The following is a 20,042-nucleotide window of genomic DNA, read 5'->3' on the forward strand; positions in this document are numbered from 1 at the left end:
TATCTTTGACTCTGAGAACATAGGCAGTAAAATCTTGAACATTTCCCATAGCAATTTTTTTTTAATATATGGCCTCAATCAAAGGAAACGAAAATATAAAATAAACAATGAGACAACATAAAATTAAAAGTTGTTGCACAACAAAGGAAACCATCAACAAAATGGAAAGAGAACCCATTGAATGAGAGAACATTTTCTCCAGTGATATATCTGATAAATGGTTAATATCCAAAATTTATAATTTACTCAACTCAACACCAAAAAAAAGCAAACAATCTAATTTAAAAATGGGCAAAATACCTGACTAGACATTTCTTTCAAGAGAACATACAGATGACCAATAGACATATAAGATGCAGTGTCACTAATTATCAAAGAAATTAAAATGAAACCACAATAAGATATCACTTTACACTTGTCAGAATGACTATTATCAATGAATTAACAAACAAGTGTTGGAAAGAATGTTGAAAAAAGGGAATCCTCGTACACTGTTAGAGAAAATACAGGTTGGTACAGCCACTGAGAAAAGCAATATAGAATTTCCTCAAAAAATTAAAAATGAAACTGCTTTATAACCCCGTGATTCCACCTCTGGGAATATATCAGATGAAACCTGAAACTTTGCTTCAAAAGACTATATGATCCCATGTAGATTGTAGCATTATTTACAATAGCCAAGATTTGGAAGTAGCCCAAGTACCTATCAGTAGATGAATAGATAAAAAGCAGTGGTACATTTACATAATGGAATACTACTTGGCTGTAAAAAGGAAGGAACTCTTACCCTTTGCAACTGCATGGATGGAAATGGAAATAAACTAGTCAGAGAAAAACAAATACCATCTGATTTCACTTATATTTGTTTTTTTAATTAATTTTAATGGGGTGACATTGATAAATCAGGGTACATATGTTCAGAGAAATCATCTCCAGATTATTTTGACATTTGATTATGTTGCATACCCCTCATTCAAAATCAAATCCTCTTCTGTTACCTTCTATTTGTTTTTTTTTTGTGCCCCTCCCCTCCTCCCACCCTCTACTCCCCTCCCCCCCCAGGAACCATCACATTCTTGTCCATGTCTCTGAGTCTCATTTTTATGTCCCACCTATGTATGGAATCATATAGTTTTTAGTTTTTTCTGATTTATTTATTTCACTCAGTATAATGTTATCAAGGTTTATCCATGTTGTTGTAAGTGATCCAATGTTATCATTTCTTATGACTAAGTAGTATTCCATAGTATATATGTAACAAAGCCTTTTAATCCACTCATCCACTGACAGACACTTGGGCTGTTTCCAGATCTTCGCTACTGTGAACAATGCTGCCATATACATGGAGGTGCATTTCTCCTTTTGGAACAGTGCTATGGTGTTCTTGGGGTATATTCCTAAAGGTGGGATAGCTGGGGCAAAAAGCAGTTCAATTTTTAATTTTTTGAGGAATCTTCATACTGTTTTCCACAGTGACTGCACCAGTCTGCATTCCCACCAGCAGTGCAGGAAGGTTCTGTTTTCTCCACATCCTCACCAGCACTTACTCTGTTTTGTTTTGTTGATGAGCGCCATTATGACTGGTGTGAAGTGATGTCTCATTGTGGTTTTAATTTGCATTTCTCTAATGATTAGTGTTGAGTATTTCTTCATATGCCTATTGGCCATCTGAATGTCCTCTTTGGAGAAGTGTCTATTCATTTCTTTTGCCCATTTTTTGATTGGATTGTTTGTCTTCCTGGTGTTGAGTTTTACAAGTTCTTTATAAATTTTGGTTATTAAATCCTTATCAGACATATTGTCGAATATATTCTCCCATTGTGTAGTTCATCTTTTTATTCTGTTCTTATTGTCTTTAGCTGTGCAAAAGCTTTTTAGTTTGATAGAGTCCCATTTGTTTATCCTGTCTTTTATTTCACTTGCCTGTGGAGATAAATTGGCAAATATATTGCTGTGAGAGATGTCGGAGACCTTACTGCCTATTTTTTCTTCTAAGACGCTTATGGTTTTATGGCATACATTTAAGTCTTTTCTCCATTTTGAGTTTATTTTTGTGAATGGTGTAAGTTGGTGGTCTAGTTTAATTTTTTTGCAGGTAGCTTTCCCATTTATTAAAGAGGCTGTCTTTACTCCATTGTATGCTTTTACCTCCTTTGTCAATTACCAGTTGTCCATAAAGCTGTGGGTTTATTTCTGAGTTCTCTTTTCTGTTCCATTGATCTATATGCCTGTTCTTATGCCAGTACTAGGCTGTTTTGAGTACAATGGCCTTGTAGTATAACGATATTGGGTAGTGTGATACCTTCCACTTTATTCTTCCTTCTCAAGATTGCTAAGGCTATTCGTGTTTTTTTTTGTTTGTTTCTATATAAATTTTTGGAATATGTGTTCTATATCTTTGAAGTATGTCATTGGTATTTTAATTGGTATTGCATTGAATTTATAGATTGCTTTGGGTAATATAGACATTTTAATGATGTTTATTCTTCCTAACCATGAGCACAGTATATGCTTCCACTTGTTCATATCTTCCTTGATTTCTTTTATCAATGTTTTATAATTTTCTGAGTACAAGTCTTTAATTTCCTTGGTTAAATTTACTCCTAGGTACTTTATTTTTTGGTTCCAATAGTGAAGGGGATTGTTTACTTAATTTCTCTTTCTGACAGTTTATTATTGGTGTATATGCCCTGGCCGGTTGGCTCAGCGGTAGAGCGTCGGCCTAGCGTGCGGAGGACCCAGGTTCGATTCCGGCCAGGGCACACAGGAGAAGCGCCCATTTGCTTCTCCACCCCTCCGCCGCGCTTTCCTCTCTGTCTCTCTCTTCCCCTCCCGCAGCCAAGGCTCCATTGGAGCAAAGATGGCCCGGGCGCTGGGGATGGCTCTGTGGCCTCTGCCCCAGGCGCTAGAGTGGCTCTGGTCGCAACATGGCGACGCCCAGGATGGGCAGAGCATCGCCCCCTGGTGGGCAGAGCGTCGCCCCATGGTGGGCGTGCCGGGTGGATCCCGGTCGGGCGCATGCGGGAGTCTGTCTGACTGTCTCTCCCTGTTTCCAGCTTCAGAAAAAATGAAAAAAAAAATGCCTCTGATTTCTGAGTATTAATTATATATCCTGCTTCCCTGCTGAATTAATTTATCAGGTCCAGGAGTTTTTTGACTGAGACTTTAGGGTTTTCTATATACAATATCATATCATCTGCAAATAGTGATAGTTTTACTTCTTCTTTTCCATTTTGGATGCTTTTTATTTCTTCTTCTTCTCTGATTGCTGTGGCTAGGACTTCCTGGACTATGTTGAATAAGAGTGGTGAAAAGGGCACCCCTGCCTTGATCCTGATCTTAAGAAGACTGCTTTTAATTTTTGTAATTGAGTGAGATGTTGGCTGTGGGTTTGTCATAGATGGCCTTTATTGTGTTGAGGTATGTTCCCTGTATTCCCACTTTGCTGAAAGTTTTGATCATGACTGGGTGCTGGATTTTATCAAATGATTTTCCTGCATCTATTGAAATTATCACGTGGTTTTTCTCCTTCCTTTGGTTTATATGATGAATCATATTGATTGATTTGTGAATATTGTACCAGCCTTGCCTCCCCAGAATGAATCCCGCTTGATAATGGTATATGATTTTTTTCATATATTGCTGGATCTGGTTTGCTAATATTTTGTTGAGGATTTTTGCATCTATATTCATCAGGGATATTGGCCTATTATTTTTTTTATTTGTGTTGTCTTTGCCTGGTTTTGGAATCAGAATTGTACTTGCCTCATAAAAGGAGCTCGGAAGTCTTCCTTCCTCTTGAATTTTTTGAAAAAGCTTGAGAAGGATAAGTGTTAGTTCTTCTTTGAATATTTGGTAGAATTCACTTGTGAAGCCATCAGATCTTAGTTTTTTCTGATTTATTTATTTCACTCAGTATAATGTTATCAAGGTTTATCCATGTTGTTGTAAGTGATCCAATGTCATAATTTCTTATGACTAAGTAGTATTCCATAGTATATATGTAACAAAGCCTTTTAATCCACTCATCCACTGACAGACACTTGGGCTGTTTCCAGATCTTCGCTGGACTTTTCTTTGTTGGGAGTTTTTTGATAACTGTTTTGATCTCATTTGTTGTAATTGGTCTGTTTAGGTTTTCTGATTCTTCCAGATTGATTTTTGGAAGATTTAATATTTCAAGGAATTTGTTCATTTTATCTAAGTTGTCTAGTTTTATGTCATACAGTTTTTCATAGTATTTTATTACAATATTTTGTAATTCTGTTGTATCAGTTGTCATTTCTCCACTTTCATTTCTAATTATACGTATATGAGTCTTCTCTTTTTTTTCTTGATGAGTCTACTTAAAGGTTCCTTTATCTTGTTTACCATTTCAAAGAACCATCTTCTGATTTCATTGATTCTCTCTATTTTTTCTTTAGCCTCTATGTTATTTATTTCCTCTCTGACCTTTATTATTTCGTTCCTTCTACAACATCTGGGCTTTATTTGTTGTTCTTTTTCTTGTTCTTTTAGATGCAGGGTTAAGTTGTTTATTTGAACTTTTTCTTGCTTCTTAAAGTATGCCTGCAGTACCAGGAACTTCCCTCTCAGTACTGCTTTTGCTGTGTCCCATAAATTTTGAGTTGTTGTATGCTCATTATCATTTGTTTCTAGGAATTTTTTTATTTCTTCTTTGATCTCATTGTTAATCCGTTTGTTATTTAACAACCTGCTAATATATTTCCATATTTTTAAGAATTTTTGAATTTTTCTGTTGTGGTTGATTTCTAGTTTCATGCCATTGTGATCAGAGAAAATGCTTAATATTATTTTAATCTTCTTAAATTTGTTGAGACCGCTTTTGTGCCCTAACAGGTGGTCTATCCTAGAGACTGTACCATGAACACTTGAAAAGAATGTATATTCTGCTGCTTTAGGGTAAAAGGTTCTAAAGATATCTATTAAATCCAGTTGTTCTAGTGTGTCCTTTAAGTCTGCTGTTTCTTTGTTAATTTTCATTCTTGAGGATCTATTTATCTAGTGATGTTAGTGGAGTATTGTAATCCCTACAATACTATAGTATTGCTGTTGATTTCGCCCTTTTTATCCATCAAAGTCTGCTTTATATATTATTATGCTTCTAAATTAGGTGTGTAGATATTTATAATGGTTATATCTTCCTGTTGGATTGCTCCCTTTATCATTATGTAGTGACCTTCTTTATCTCTTACTATAGCCTTTGTTTCAAAGTCCATTTTGTCTGATATAAGTATTGCTACCCCAACTTTTATTATTTCCATTTGCATGAAATATTTTTTCCCATGCTTTGACTTTCAGTCTATGTGCATCTTTTGTTTTAAGGTGTGTCTCTTGTAGACAGCATATGTATGGGTCCTGTTTTCTTATTCATGAAGCTACCCTATGTCTTTTGATTGAATTGTTTAATCCATTTACATTTAAGGTTATTATTGATATATAGTTGTTTATAACCATTTTATTCTTTAAAACTGTATTTCTCTTTTGCTATATTTTTTTCCCACTTTGATCAGTTTACAACAGTCCCCTTAACATTTCCTGCAGCATTGGTTTGGTTGTAATGAATTCCTTGAGTTTTGTTTTTTTTGTTTGTTTGTTTGTTTGTTTTTGTCTGAGAAGCTTTTTATTTCTCCTTCAACTTTAAATGATAGCCTTGCTGGATAAAGTAGTCTTGGTTGTAGGCTCTTGTTCTGCATTACTTTGAATATTTCTTGCCATTCCCTTCTGGCCTCAAGTGTTTCTGTTAAGAAGTCATATGTCATCCTTATGGGGGCTCCTTTGTAGGTGATAGCCTTTTTTTCTCTAGCAGCTTTTAATATTTTCTGTTTATCACTTAGCTTTAGTATTTTAATTATCATGCGTCTTGGTGTAGATTTCTTTGGGTTTCTCTTTAATAGAGTTCTCTGTGCTTCTTGAACTTGTAAGAGTTTTTCCTGCATTAGCTTAGGGATGTTTTCAGCTATGATATGATTGAACAAAGCCTCTATCCCTTGTTCTTTCTCTTCTTCTTCAGGGTCCCCTATGGTGCAGATGTTATTTCTCTTTGTGTTGTCACAGAGCTCTCTAAGAGTTTCCTTAGACTTTTTGAATTTCTTTTCTTTTTTCTGCTCTGCTTCCATGCCTTCATTCAACTTTTCCTCCATCTCGTTGATTCAGTCATCAGCTTCATCCATCCTGTTTTTAATTCCTTCCATTGTGGTCTTCATTTCTGATATTGTATTTGTCATCTCCAATTCAGTCTTTTTTAATATTTCAATATCCTTTTTTATACTTGCTATTTCTTTATTTAATTGTTCGTAATCACCATCCTTTGTTGTTCTCAGATCCCTAAGCATCCTAATAATCATTATTCTAAACTCTGCATCCAGAAGTTTGGTTATTTCCATATCACTCAGTTCATTTCCTGGATTTTTTTCTCTTGTGGTTTCATTTGGATTGCACTTCTCTGTCTTCTCATTATGTCTGTGTGTTTGAGTGTATTGTGTATAGAACTGGATGAGTCTAGGTTGGTGTTGTCTGCCTCCAGTTTCCAGTTGTGTTATTTCTAGGTCTTCTTGGGTTGGCATCAGATGTTATTTGTAATCCACTGTGTGATTTGGCATTTCTGGTAGAGCTGCTTTGAAGTCTTGATTTGTTTGTTTTCTTCTCAGTTTTCTTAACACTTGGTAGTCTTGTTTACTGATCTCAGCAGGGGGCTTATTTGAAACTGTATCCAGGAATGCAGTGGGTGTAACCTGAGACTCTGAAGGCCTGATCTGCCAGGTACTCTCTCCAGGCAGGCACAGGGCGTTTTCTCAGCTTCAGTAGGGGGAGTTGTATCTCAGATCTCCATGGAGACCTGAGTTACTGCCCCTCCTCTCCACTTCTTGTTTTCAGCTGTGTCTTGTTGTACTGCATGGATCTGGAGATATGTCTGGAGATGAGTGACCTGGAACTACTTTAATCTTGTATTGTGTGGAAGATCAACCCCTCCCCCAGCTATGGCCGACTCTAGCACTGGATGAGTCAGCTTCTCAGGTCATATCATGCATTCCTCTGCCCATCACCATCTGTCTCTCTCTCTCCCCTTTCCTTTTGGAAGACAAGCCAGCCCTTTCAACACATCTCGTTTTCAGGTCCCCAGGCAAGTAGCTGTGAGCAATATTTTCTGCTCCTTTCCTTGGAGTGAGAGCCCTTCTGGGCTCTCAGCCTCATCCCCCCTTTGTTCCTGTAAGCAGGGAAGATCCACTGCTCCTCGGCACTCCCTATCAGGCTCAGTGTGACTTCTTTTTTGCTCCTTGGTTTTTGAGAGCTGTGTTCTTGTAGTCCAGAGTTGGTTTTTCATGCTGATTATTCCTAAATAAATTTGTAATCCAGTTTGGTGGTGTGAGCCTGGAGTCTGTGCATCTGCCTACACAGCTGCCATCTTCAGGTCCCTGGTTTCACTTATATTTGTAATCTAATATGCAAAATAAACAAATAATTTATTTTATTTTTAAATATAAAGAAGACACTGAAGAATAAGCAACATGTGCTTGTACTGTAGATGTATGCAAATTGGAAAAAGTATATCCCAAGTAAATTTATGTAAACTGTATTACTTAAATGCCATTAAAAAGAACACATCTCTTTGTAAAAGTCTGGGAGTACATTATAATATATGCTAATTTTAACTAGATTTACTTCTAAATATTGGTCTTGAGGGGAAGAGTAATTTCATGTCAGGATTCACTTGTGACCATTGACCAAATTGTTGGTGCCCTTGAATTTTGTGTTCTCAGTTGTAATATTATTGGGGAAAATGAGCCAATGAAGCAATGACTGTAAAGCTCCTTTGAGATAAACTCTTCCAGGGAAATATATTACAATAAAAAAATTACAGTCATTTTAGCTTAAACTTGAAAATAAATGCTGAAATGCTATTAAAAATGTTGTGGCTATTAAACAATGATATATTATGTGGATAATTTTTTAGAGAGCCTTCTTTTTCTTTATTATTATTTAATTATACTGGAGTAATTAGACAGTTATACTCATGGTGTTCCTTTCATTTCTTTGAGAATATGGCTGCACACACACATACACAAAATGTCTCTGTCGATAGCTATACAATATTAAGTAATACCTTTGACATATGTCCACCACAAATCAATACATGTGACATTTTCTTTTCTCAGTACATTTTGTATAACTTGTAACTGAGCTTCAAGTACATGGTGCTTCAAGTCCTGTCTTCTGTCTTATATCGACTGAATGAACAAAAGACTGATATAATTAACTTCTCAGTGTTGACTACTTCTGGCCCCATTTTAAAAGTGTTATTATATTTTGAAAAGAAAGTTGTTTGTAAAATTGAATAAACAAAATAATTACATTTTAGTTGTTTATTTAAAAGACATTTTTCATAGTTTCATTCTACATGAGAGACAGTTGATCAGCTGTTTGTAGTCTCTAGACTGTGATTTTAAAGATGCTCAGTATATATTTTTCTGAATGTATATTGAGTAGTTGTATTAATCTAAAGTAAGTATGTTCCATAACTCATTAAATGGTGTACTTTAGATTTTATTTCATTGCATGTAAAGTTGTATTTGCATACAATTATTGTACTCTAGTTGATGAACTCTATGCATGCTGAAGTATTTAAGGCAAAGTGTACATTTTACAACCTGATTTCTGCAGGTTATTTTGTAGTGCATCAAAATATAGATGTAAATATAGATAGTGGCATATTGGGATAGACATGTGATAAAGCAAATATAGAAAATATTAATTGTATAATCTTTTTTTTTTCTATAGAAGCTGGAAACGGGGAGAGACAGTCATACAGACTCCCGCATGCGCCCGACCGGGATCCATCCGGCACGCCCACCAGGGGTGACGCTCTGCCCCCCAGGGGGCGATGCTATGCCCCTCCAGGGCATCGCTCTGCTGTGACCAGAGCCACTCCAGCGCCTGGGGCAGAGGCCAAGGAGCCATCCCCAGCACCCGGTCCATCTTTGATCCAATGGAGCCTCAGCTGCGGGAGGGGAAGTGAGAGACAGAGAGGAAGGAGGGGGGAGGTGGAGAAGCAAATGGGCGCTTCTCCTATGTGCCCTGGCCGGGAATCAAACCCTGGTCCCCTGCACGCAAGACTGACGCTCTACCCCTGAGCCAACTGGCCAGGGCCTGTATAATCTTTGAGGTCAGTATATGGGTATTCACTGCTGATTCTTTCAATATTTCTGCATATTTGAAATTTTTCATAAAAATTATTGGAAAAACTTATATATGTTCAAATTTTAGATATTATTTGAAATGTTGCTTCAAATATCTCCAATCTCAGAGACAAATTTACAGTTCCAATACAAATAATCAACTCAAATTTTATTAGAAATAATTTTCCACAAACCCATTTTTTAATTTTTATATTTTGTGTGAGAGAGATAAAGACAGACAGATAGGAAGGGAGAGAAATGAGAAAGATCAATTTGAAGTTGTGGCACTTTTAGTTGTTCATTGGTTGCTTCTCACACATGCCTTGACCAGAGAGGCTACACCTGAGCCACTGATGCCTTGCTCAAGCCAGCGAACTTTGGGCAAAAGCTAGTGAATGTGGGATTATGTCTAGAATCCTACGCTCAAGCTGGTGACCCTTTGCTCAATTCAAGTGAGCCTGCACTTAAGACAGCAACATTGGGATTTCGAGCCTGAGTCCTCAGCATCCTCAGCAGTCCTCAGTAGATAGAGAGATAGGTTGACTCTCTATCTACTTTGCCATCACCAGTAAGGCACTACAAAACCAATTTTTAAATTTAATAATTATGGTCCCAGAAATGAATAACAATGGGGAACAAAATCTTTGTTTCATTCACAAAAGCACTTGTTCTTACCTAATTCAAGTGTGCTGATCTCAAATATGACATTAGTTTTTCAATGTATGCTACATATTTTTTGCAATTCAAAATTGTAGGTTTTTCTTATTGTAAAATTTTCAACATTTAGTTTAACATAATGAAGTAGAATGTCTTCTTGGTATCATCTTTGTGAAAATATAATAATTTATATAATGCAGTAAATACACTAATACACTAAAAGATATGATCGTATCAGAATTTGTCAACATTTTTGAAATAGAACATATTGAAACACTTATTTTAATCATAAAATTTGCACAAAACTTATTTAAATTTTATTCAGGCAAAAATTTGCTTTTGTAGCTCTTGCGTTTGTGTACTTGTTGAGGACAATCTCGTTTGATGCTCCAGCAGTAGTCTACTCATCAATAACAGATTTTTGGGAAACTTATCAAGGTGACTGTTCAGGAAGTGAATCATAACACTCATATTCCATCCAATGTCACAGAAAGCCAACAGCATCCTTTGAACCAGAAGTTCATAGTTTTCTGCTTTTTTGTTGCCAAGGATGTTCTTTGTAACTGCCACAAAAGACTGCCATGCTGCTTTCTCCTCCTTATTCATCTTCCTGGAAAATTCTTCGTCATGTATGAGCGTTCAAATTTGAGGTCCATCGAATATACCTGCTTTTATCTTCTCAAAAGACAGCAGGAAAAGCAGAAATAATATGTTGAAAGCATTCACTTTCTCTATTCAAAGCCTGAACAAACTGCTTCATTAAGCCAAGTTGATGTGAAGTGGGGGAAAAATGATCTTGTCTCGATTAACTACAGGTTCATTCACAATATTTTGCATCTCTACGTCCAGAGATTCACGTTTTGACCACTCCTTCTGACCACTCCTTCTGTGTTTAGTGTTTCTCCTGAGCTCAGCTGTCCTACAAATACAGTAAGCAAGGATACTTTGTGAAACCTCTCTGTTGTCCTAGCAGGTAATTTACCATTTTAGATCCACACAAATGATCCAGTTATGCTCCTCATACTTCAGAAAGTCGAGGACAATTTTTATGTCATTTTTACTAAGTCATTCAATTTGGGTTGGCTAAATTGCTGAGGGGTTAATGACAGCTTGGCATCAGAAGAAGACCATTCAGATTCTACAACCATTTCCTCATGCATCTTATCAAAATACACTTGATCGCCATGTTCACTTTCTTCATCCTTAGAAGAAATTAAACCAGTGAAAACTGTAACCGGGAGTGTCTCAGAGTGTGGGATAGGTCGTATTGCTGAAGGAATATTAGGATAAGCGATCATATGCTGTTTTTTCTTGCCGATGCCCTTTGTATGGATCAGACAGAAATAACAGTCACTGCTGTGTTCCTTAGGTTCACGCCAAACCATGGGATTACCAAAAGGCATTCCTTTGTGTTTTCATTTTGTCCAGTCATGAAGCATTTCCTCACAATTATGACACACAATATGAAGAGCCCAATTCTTATCTTAATCACCAAGGGGAACTTGAAAATAGGCAATATATGCACATGTCACAAATGATGAAATATTGCGCTTTTGACATTAAATTGTGTAACAGCCACATATATAACAGAAAGTGTCAGGACTATTCTTACATTTACGTCTACTCAAAGAAGCCATGATTCGATCTTAAAACAAAATAAGAGGGTGTTTTTATCAGATAATAATTTTTTACATTTAGAAACAACTATAATTATGTAAAAGTGATGTTTGTAAAACATTAATTGCCTTTTGGTTATGTTCAATCCAAGAGTCATTGCCCTTTAACGCCAATTTAAAAACCAATGCATGCCATTAACTGTAATGAAAAGAAATTAAAATTGCATAAAAACTAAAGCATGCACCAAAAATATGGATTTCAGATTTGGAATCAGCAATACAGAAATACATAGAAACAGTTCTAAAACCTCATACAACAGAAAAAGAAAAAAAAAATTGTTCCCCAGTGTAATAGAGTACTTTAGATAGGGTATATTCAATATTCACCCATATTTAAATGTTAGCTTGAAAGGACAAGTTTTAGACACTGAGCAAGTCTACTCAGCAGTTTGTCTTGTCCCATTAGCTCAAGATACAGCTTATATGCAGCTTACACTGACAGCCTTCAAGGAAGCTAGGATTACTAACTTTTGAACATCAAGTCTGCTGCAGTGTGGAATGCTGGCAGTTTAATTGTGAATTGGTCCAAACTCTAGAACAGATCTGATGTCCAGTTGCCTTCCACCTAAGTGAAAACATTTGTCAGATCACTAAACTCTTATAATGGAATGTTAACCCAAACAACTCTAGCTTATGTGACTGTGCCCTCAGTTACCATCTCAGCTCCACAAATATTTAACATGCGCTTTCTGTGCCAAGCCTTGTGCTGGGTCCTAAGCACAAAGATGAGTAAAACACAAAGGAATATCAGGTTTTTTATGAGACTTAATAAAAAATAGTGGTCACACAGAGTATCTTAACAGAGATTTTTAAAGAAAGTAACTCTATGGGACAGACATCTATTTTCTATTGGATTCTCATATTAATTTAATTATCAAGTTAGACCATTAGATAACCACATAGCTATATGTATTGAATTTGAATAGTAAGCTTTCAGGTTTAACAAGGAAAATAAAGAATAAAAAATCACTTCCACCTTGTCTCTAAAACTGATTTCAAAGGCATAGTATATATGTGTTTCTTATAAGGTTGGTATAATCAATTAATAGCCCTTGCCGGATGGCCCAGTGAATAGGGCATGGTCCTGGTACTCTGAGGTCATGGGTTCAGTCCTCAGTCAAAGCAGGCATGAGAAGCAATCAATGAATGCAAAACTAAATGGAACAAATAAGTAGAACAGTGAGTTGATGCTTCTCTCTCTCTCTGTCTCTTCCCCTATCAGTGGAAAAACTAAAAAAAAAATCATTTAAATTTATAATTAAATATTAACAAAATTATGACAGTAGAAAATTTGATATGCCACTTCTTTCTAAAAATGGAAGTTATACAATCTGTTTGTGTCCAGACTGCCAAGAAGTTTAAAGTAAAATTATGTTTAATGACTATAATTATATTGTTTTTCTATTTCCATGTTAACAATCACAATATATAGGATTTTAAAAATACCTGATCTGCTAAAACTATTTTTGGAAAAGGATGATCATAAAAATCATAAAATATTTATTATTTGCATCAAATACCTGTTTTCTGCCAAACATATGATAAAGATTTTAGATTAATTTATTGGGTTGCATTTCAATTTTTTGCTTGTATAAGAATGTCACCTTATACTTTCTTATTACAGAGTAGTTCACATTTGGTTAAAATCCAATGTAACATACACAAAAAAATAAATTAAAAATTTAAAAATAAATAACTTAATTGAAATCATTTTATAGGGCAGGAAATCATGTGTATAAGCATTCTAAAGTAAAAAAGGGTCACTTTATATATCTATTGATAGGTGATGTGATGGCATTTCTTTTATCTTTGTTGTGTATTTTTAAAAATTTGAAAATTTAGCTTTATTGCTTCCTATATAGTTCAGGAAATAAAATTTAAAAAGAACTGCAAGTGTGTGTGTGTGTGTGTGTGTGTGTGTGTGTGTGAGAGAGAGAGAGAGAGAGAGAGAGAGAGAGAGAGAGAAATTTAACAGCATCCATATTATTCATTTTCAGGGTATTGTGTACTCTCTCATCTGTGAGCCAAGATGGGGGCTAGAGAAGAGAGGGAGGGGGAAAAAGAAGAAAGAAATGAGAGAGGGGGAGAGGTTGAGGAAGAGAGAAAGAAAGAAAAAAGGAAAGAAAGAAAGAAAGAAAGAAAGAAAGAAAGAAAGAAAGAAAGAAAGAAAGAAAGAAAGAAAGAAAGAAAGAAAGAAAGAAAGAAAGAAAGAAAAGGAAGGAAGGAAGGAAGGAAGGAAGGGAGGGAGGGATGGAGGGAGGGAGGGAGGGAGGAAGGAAGATTTTATGAGGGTTTATTTTTTAATACTTAAAAAACTTCTTTTTATAAGTAAGAGAGAGAGAGGGGGAACAGACAGACAGTAAGGGAGAGAAATGAGCAGCATCAACTCATAGTTGTGGCACCTTCGTTGTTCATTGATTGTTTTCTCATTTGTGCCTTGGCTAGGGACCGCCAGTGACCCCTTGCTCAAGTCACCAATCTTGGGCTCAAGTCAGCAACCTTGGGCTTCAAGCCAGCGACCTTTGAGCTCAAACCAGTGACCAAGGGGTCATGTCTATGATCCCATGCTCAAGCCAGCGACCCTACAATCAAGTTGGTGTGCCTGCACTCAAGCTGGATGAGCCAGTGACCTACAGGGTTTTGAACCTGTATCTTCAGCATTCCAGGCCAGTGTTCTGTCTACTGTGCCACTGCCTGATCAAGATATTTTTTAAATACTTTTATTTCAAATTTATCCATCTCTCATTCCAAAAGATGCTGAGATGATTAATGAAATAATGATAACTGTGACACTCCAGAGTTCTCAGTAATTTTAATTTGAGGTCATTTTTTCCAACACTTTTTATCCTTGTAGATCAGTAATGGTTTTAATCTAAAAGTGACCCAATGCATAAAGTAGCGGTTTGCAGAGTGGGAAAGAGAGGCGAGCAAATCTCAGAGGAGTTGAAGGCTTTTGTGAGTGTGCCATTCTATATAAATACATAAAATATAAATACATTCTCAAATACATGAAATCTAGCAGAATGTTCTGGTTTCTCCACCAGCAAATCTCAATTGCTCTGAGCCCCTAGAGAAGGTGGAGACTTACTAAATTTCTCTCTCTCTCTCTTTCCTTCCTGCCCACCTCCAGCCATGTGAGGTAACCTGTAGTATTAGTCACCATACACCGTAGGGTGGCTGAATTAAGGGCAGAAGGGGGACCGTATGTACGTGCAGGACCAGAAGGGGAGAACAGGGAAGGTCCCTGCAGTCCCACACACTGGCTCTGACAGTCCCTCCGTGCGTCATACTCATCCTGCCCAGGGAGCAGTTCTAGACTCACCACCTTTGGGACAAAGCTGAGATCAGGAGGGAAACCCAATCAGCTCACCACTGTTTCCACGTCGAAGTCATGAGTGTGACTCAGTGCTAAACTGTGTCTCACAGGATTGGGAAGGTGAGACTTTGGGGGGACTCGGGGCAATACATGTGGAGGCCTATTACCAATACCATCCCCTCCCTGCAAAGATTACTGGAACAGAATCTCTTCCTTTAGTTGTCAGCTTGTTGGACAAGTGAAGCCCTCGTGACTCTAAAGCAGGGTGCCTGCCTTGATTGTCTCACAAGGGCGTGGAATAGGTCACAGTATTTCCACGTTGACCATCTGACTCAGGAGGATTGAGGGGCATCAGCACATACAGGGAAGCCCCACCAGACGCACTCAGTTAGGGACACAGAACCCACAAGACCGAGCCTGGTTTCCCTGGACGCTGAGGTCTGCCTGGGCCTGGGCACTCACTGAACTCAGGCTGAATTAGCACCTCCTCCTCCAGCCACACCAGGGCTGAGAGCTGCTCCTCCCTCCCTCACATTTACCTTCAGACAGGGAATGTAATCTTTAACATAGGAAACATAGGGAAAAAACTGAAAATGCTGAAGAAAATGGATGTATTTGCAAAAATAAACTTGTTCAGAACTAAAATCCATGGCAAGGTATGTCTGCAGGTGTGTCTGGATCTCTGGCCATCTTCCATCTGTGCCCATTCACTTAGTTTCTGTCTCAGCGCCTGTGGGGGTGATGGCAGCACCTGCATGGCACAGCCTGTGCTGGCCTGGGGTGTGTGCTCTGTGCTGGCCTGGGGTGTGGGTGCTCCGTGCTGGCCTTGGGGGTGTGCTACGTGCTGACCTGGGGTGGGGGTGTGCTCTGTGCTGGCCTGGGGTGTGTGCTCCGTGCTGGCCTGGGGTGTGTGCTCCGTGCTGGCCTTGGAGGTGTGCTCTGTTCTGGCCTTGGGGGTGTGCTCTGTGCTGGCCTGGGGTGGGGGTGCTCCATGCTGGCCTTGGGAGTGTGCTCCGTGCAGGCCCAGCTCACCATCCATGTGTCCTCTCCTGAAGCCTCAACCACCTTCTCCCGTCCTTTGGCTGGAAGTTCTGGTCTCAGAATCCTAGGGTCCTCTCCCTTCCTGTGCTGCTGTGTTGAAGTTTTATATACCTGGGTGGTTAGAAGAACAAAATGGCAAGAAGAAAAAAAGAGAGATAAGTAAGCAGGATTCCCCCAAAACTGTGGAGCACAGAGGCCTGTTTTCCCAGGATCTCACCAGAGACAGAGTTTTCCTGGGCAATCTGGGAGCCTCCACCCAGGTCATATCTGAGCTTCAGGGATGAGCAGGGCCTGGAGTGAAGAGGAAATGGTCCCATCAGTCCCCTTGTCCAGTCCTCTCTGCGTCATTTCCATCCTGTCCATGGCTCAGTGCTGATACTCACCACTTTTCAGACAAAGCCGAGATCCAGGAGGGAAAACCAGTCAGCTCACCGCTGTGCTGCTGGTCATTTCCCAAGTTCTGACCTCCCACCCAATCTGCCCACTGCAGCTTCCTTTCCAGGGTCCACACTTACCAGCCTTTTCTATTCTGCCTGAGTTATGGCTGTCATCAGTGAGGGATGGCCAGCCATCGACCTGCTCCATCTTGGTGCCTTCAGAATGATGTGATCTCCCTTTTTTAAAAAGGGCTGAAATGAATCTGGACAGCAAGTAGACTTTCTTTAGAAATAAATGGACAGTGTTTTCTTTTCTCATAGTCCTTGAAGTGCTGTGTTGGTCGGCAGGAGGTACTTTTGTTCTTCTCTCTGGATATTCTTTCTGACGAAGGTGGATGAACTTGGCTACACAGACATGGGAACAAGCAGGTGGGCATGCTGACCTGGGTTCAGAGATGCACGGCTGGTGCTGTTTTACATTCAGGAGCCTCTCTCCCTGTGCGGTTCAATTCTGGCTGGTGAGCTGCTCCACCCAGGCCTTCCTAATATTGCCCATTCGTCCATCCTGCACGCAGTTGGTCTGAGCTGATTGCCAGTGAATGGGAGTGTCAGCAGTCCTCTTGGGTACTTGGTGGAGCCACATGTCAGGGAAGCCTGGGGTCACCGAGGCACAGTGTGGGGAGGATAACCTGCAGTGGTTCCCTGGACCACATTATGGGAGATGAGGAACAGGTCGGTATCAGTGGGTTGAGACACTTGAGAAGTCTATTGTGGCATTTTGATGTTACTACCCAAACAGACAGTCTGATGGGCAATTAGAATCTCCCTGGCTTGACCACTTAGTAAGTGTGAGACATTTAATAAGTAACTTTCTGTCTCTCATCTTCAGTTAACCCCTTGCCATATAGCGTGTGTTGATTTCCCCACCAGCATTACCTTTCCCTTCGTGCAGCCACGTTGAAAGACAAGCAGGAACCATCTCTGGAAGGAGAGAGCATAGGAAGACAGTATTATTATTAACCTGGTTTTGAGCACCATTCTCCAAAGTACAGAGAGAACAATTATTAATCATCCCTTACCTTTGAAAGAGCCCAAGTTACATTGCTGCTGCTGTGATCTGCTGATAATTCAAAAGCACCCACTCTCCCAGATGACCCTGCTGTCCTTCTGATCATCAGGTGTCTTTGAATAGTGACACTCATGGGCACTCTTCCTGTGACGGCCATGGAGACCCAGTGGAGGCGGAGGAAGGTCTTTTATATCCTTGATTAAATTACTCCTAGGTATTTGATTGTTTTTCAATTCAATTGTAAATGGGACTGTTCCCTTAGCTTCATTTTCTATAGTTGATTATTTGTATATAAAATACAATTGATTTCTGGATATTTATTTTGTATTCTAATTTACTGAAATTTTTTCTCAGTTCTAGTAGACTGTTGATGAAATCTTTAGGGTTTTCTATATACAATATTATGTCATCTGCAATAATGCCAGTTTTAGTTCTTTCTTTTCAATCTGGATGCCTTTTATTTCTTCTTCTTGTCTGATTCCTGTAGCTAGGACTTCCAGCAAGTACACTGTTGAATACAAATAGGGAAAGCAGATATCCCTGTCCTTGTTTCTGATCTTATGAAAATGCTTTCAGCTTTTGCCTACTGAGTTTGATGTTGCCTGTAGGTTTGTTATAGGCTTCCTTTTATGTTTAGGAATGTTTTCTCCACTCTCACTTGGCTGAGAGTGTTTATCACAAATGGGTGCTGGATTTTATTATTGTTTTTTCTGCTTCTGCTAATATGTCATGTGGTTTTTATCCTTCATTTGGTTTATATGGTGTATCACATTAATTGATTTGAGGATTTTGTACCCAGAATAGATCCTACTTGATCATGGTTATAAGCAATTTAATGTATTGCTGGACCTGGTTTGGTAATATTTGTTGACGACTTTAGCATCTATGTTCATCAGCAATATTGGCCAGTGATTTTCTTTCTTTGTAATGTCTTTATCTGGTTTTAGAATTAGGATAATGCTGGCCTAATAAAATAAGCTTGGAAGTCTCTCCTCCTCTTGAATATTTTAGAATAGTTTGAGAAGGATAGGTGTTAGTTCTTTGAATCTTAAGTAAAATGCTCCTCTGAAGCAATCCAGTCCAGGACTTGTTTGTTGGGTTATTTTTTGTTATTGCTGTTGTTGTTACTGCTTCAATTTCATTAGTTTTAATCAGTCTGTTAAAATTTTCACTTCCTCCTGATTGAGTTTTGGAAGATTGTATGTCTCTAGCAATTTATCCATTTTATAAAGATTTTTCTATTTGCTAATATATGTTCATAATATTTTGTTTTACAATCCTTTGTATTTCTATAGTATCAGTTGTCACTTCTCCTCTTTCATTTCTAATTTAATTTATGTGGGTCCTCTCTTTTTTTCTGTCAATCATATCTTTTCAAAGAACCATCTCTTCCTTTCATTTATCTTTTTGGGGTTTTTTTTTTTTTTACTTTATTTCATTTATTTTTGTACTGATCTTATAATTTTCTTTCTTCTATTCACCTTATACTTTATCTGTTTTTCTTTTGCTTGTTTTTTTAAGGGCAAAGTTAGACTGTTGATTGAAATTTTTCTTCTTTCTTGAGATATGCTTGTAATGCTATATGAGTTTCCCTCTTAGGACTGCTTTCAGTGTGTCCCATAGATTTTGAATTGTTATGTTCTCATTTTCATTTGTTTAAAGGTATCTTTTGATTCCTTCCCTGAACTCATTGTTGACTCCTTCATTCTTCAGTATCATGTTATTTAGCTTCCATGACTTTCTGTGCTTTTCTATTTTTTTTTTTTTTGTAATTGATTTCTAGTTTCATACCATTTTGGTCAGAGAATACTGGATATGATTTCAATCTTCTTACTTTTATGAAGACTTATTTTATATTCTAATGTGGTCCAGTCTAGAAAATATTACATGTGCACTTGAAAAGGATTTATATTCTGCTGCTTTAGTGTAAAATGCTCTGAAGATATCAGTTAAATCCATGTGATCTGGTGTGTCATTTCAGGTTCCTTTTTTGTTGTTAATTTTCTGTTTGAAAGATCTATCCATTCATGTCAATGGGATGTTAAAATCCCCTACTATAACTGTTTTGTGATTAATTTTTTCACTCATGTCCATCAAGAATTGCTATATATATTTAGGTGTTCCAATGTTGGGTCTATAAATTTTGACAGTTACATCTACTTGTTGGATTGCTCAACTTTTATCATTATGTAGTGTTTTTTTTCTCTTCTTATAGCCTTTGTTTTAAAATCTATTTTGCCTGATCTAGGTATTGCTAGCACAACTATTTTTCTATTCCATTTGCATAAAATATCTTTTCCATCTCTTTACACTTAAATCTGTGGCCTTTTTTGTTTTGTTTGTTGTGAGGTGGGTTTCTTGTGGATAGCATATATAGGTATTGTTTTCTTATCCTCTTAGGTATACTGTGTCCTTTGATTGGAGCATTTAAGCCATTTGCATTTAAAATGATTATTTATAGGCACATATTAGTGCCATGTTATTTTCTTAACTATATTCCTCTGTTTTGTTTTTTATCTTCTTCTTAAAGAAGACCTTTTAACATTTCTTGTAAAAGTGAAATTATTACATATTCACTAGCACATCTCCCCTGAAGGGTGGTGCCAGTGGATAGTGGTTGGAACAGCCTCTGTCTCAAAGGCACACAACATAGTCACTATATCCCCTAAATCTGCCCAGATCTTTATACCTCGGCCCAGGTAGCCTACT

This window comes from Saccopteryx leptura, unplaced genomic scaffold, assembly GCF_036850995.1.
Source record: "Saccopteryx leptura isolate mSacLep1 unplaced genomic scaffold, mSacLep1_pri_phased_curated manual_scaffold_20, whole genome shotgun sequence".
Lineage (NCBI taxonomy): Eukaryota > Metazoa > Chordata > Mammalia > Chiroptera > Emballonuridae > Saccopteryx > Saccopteryx leptura.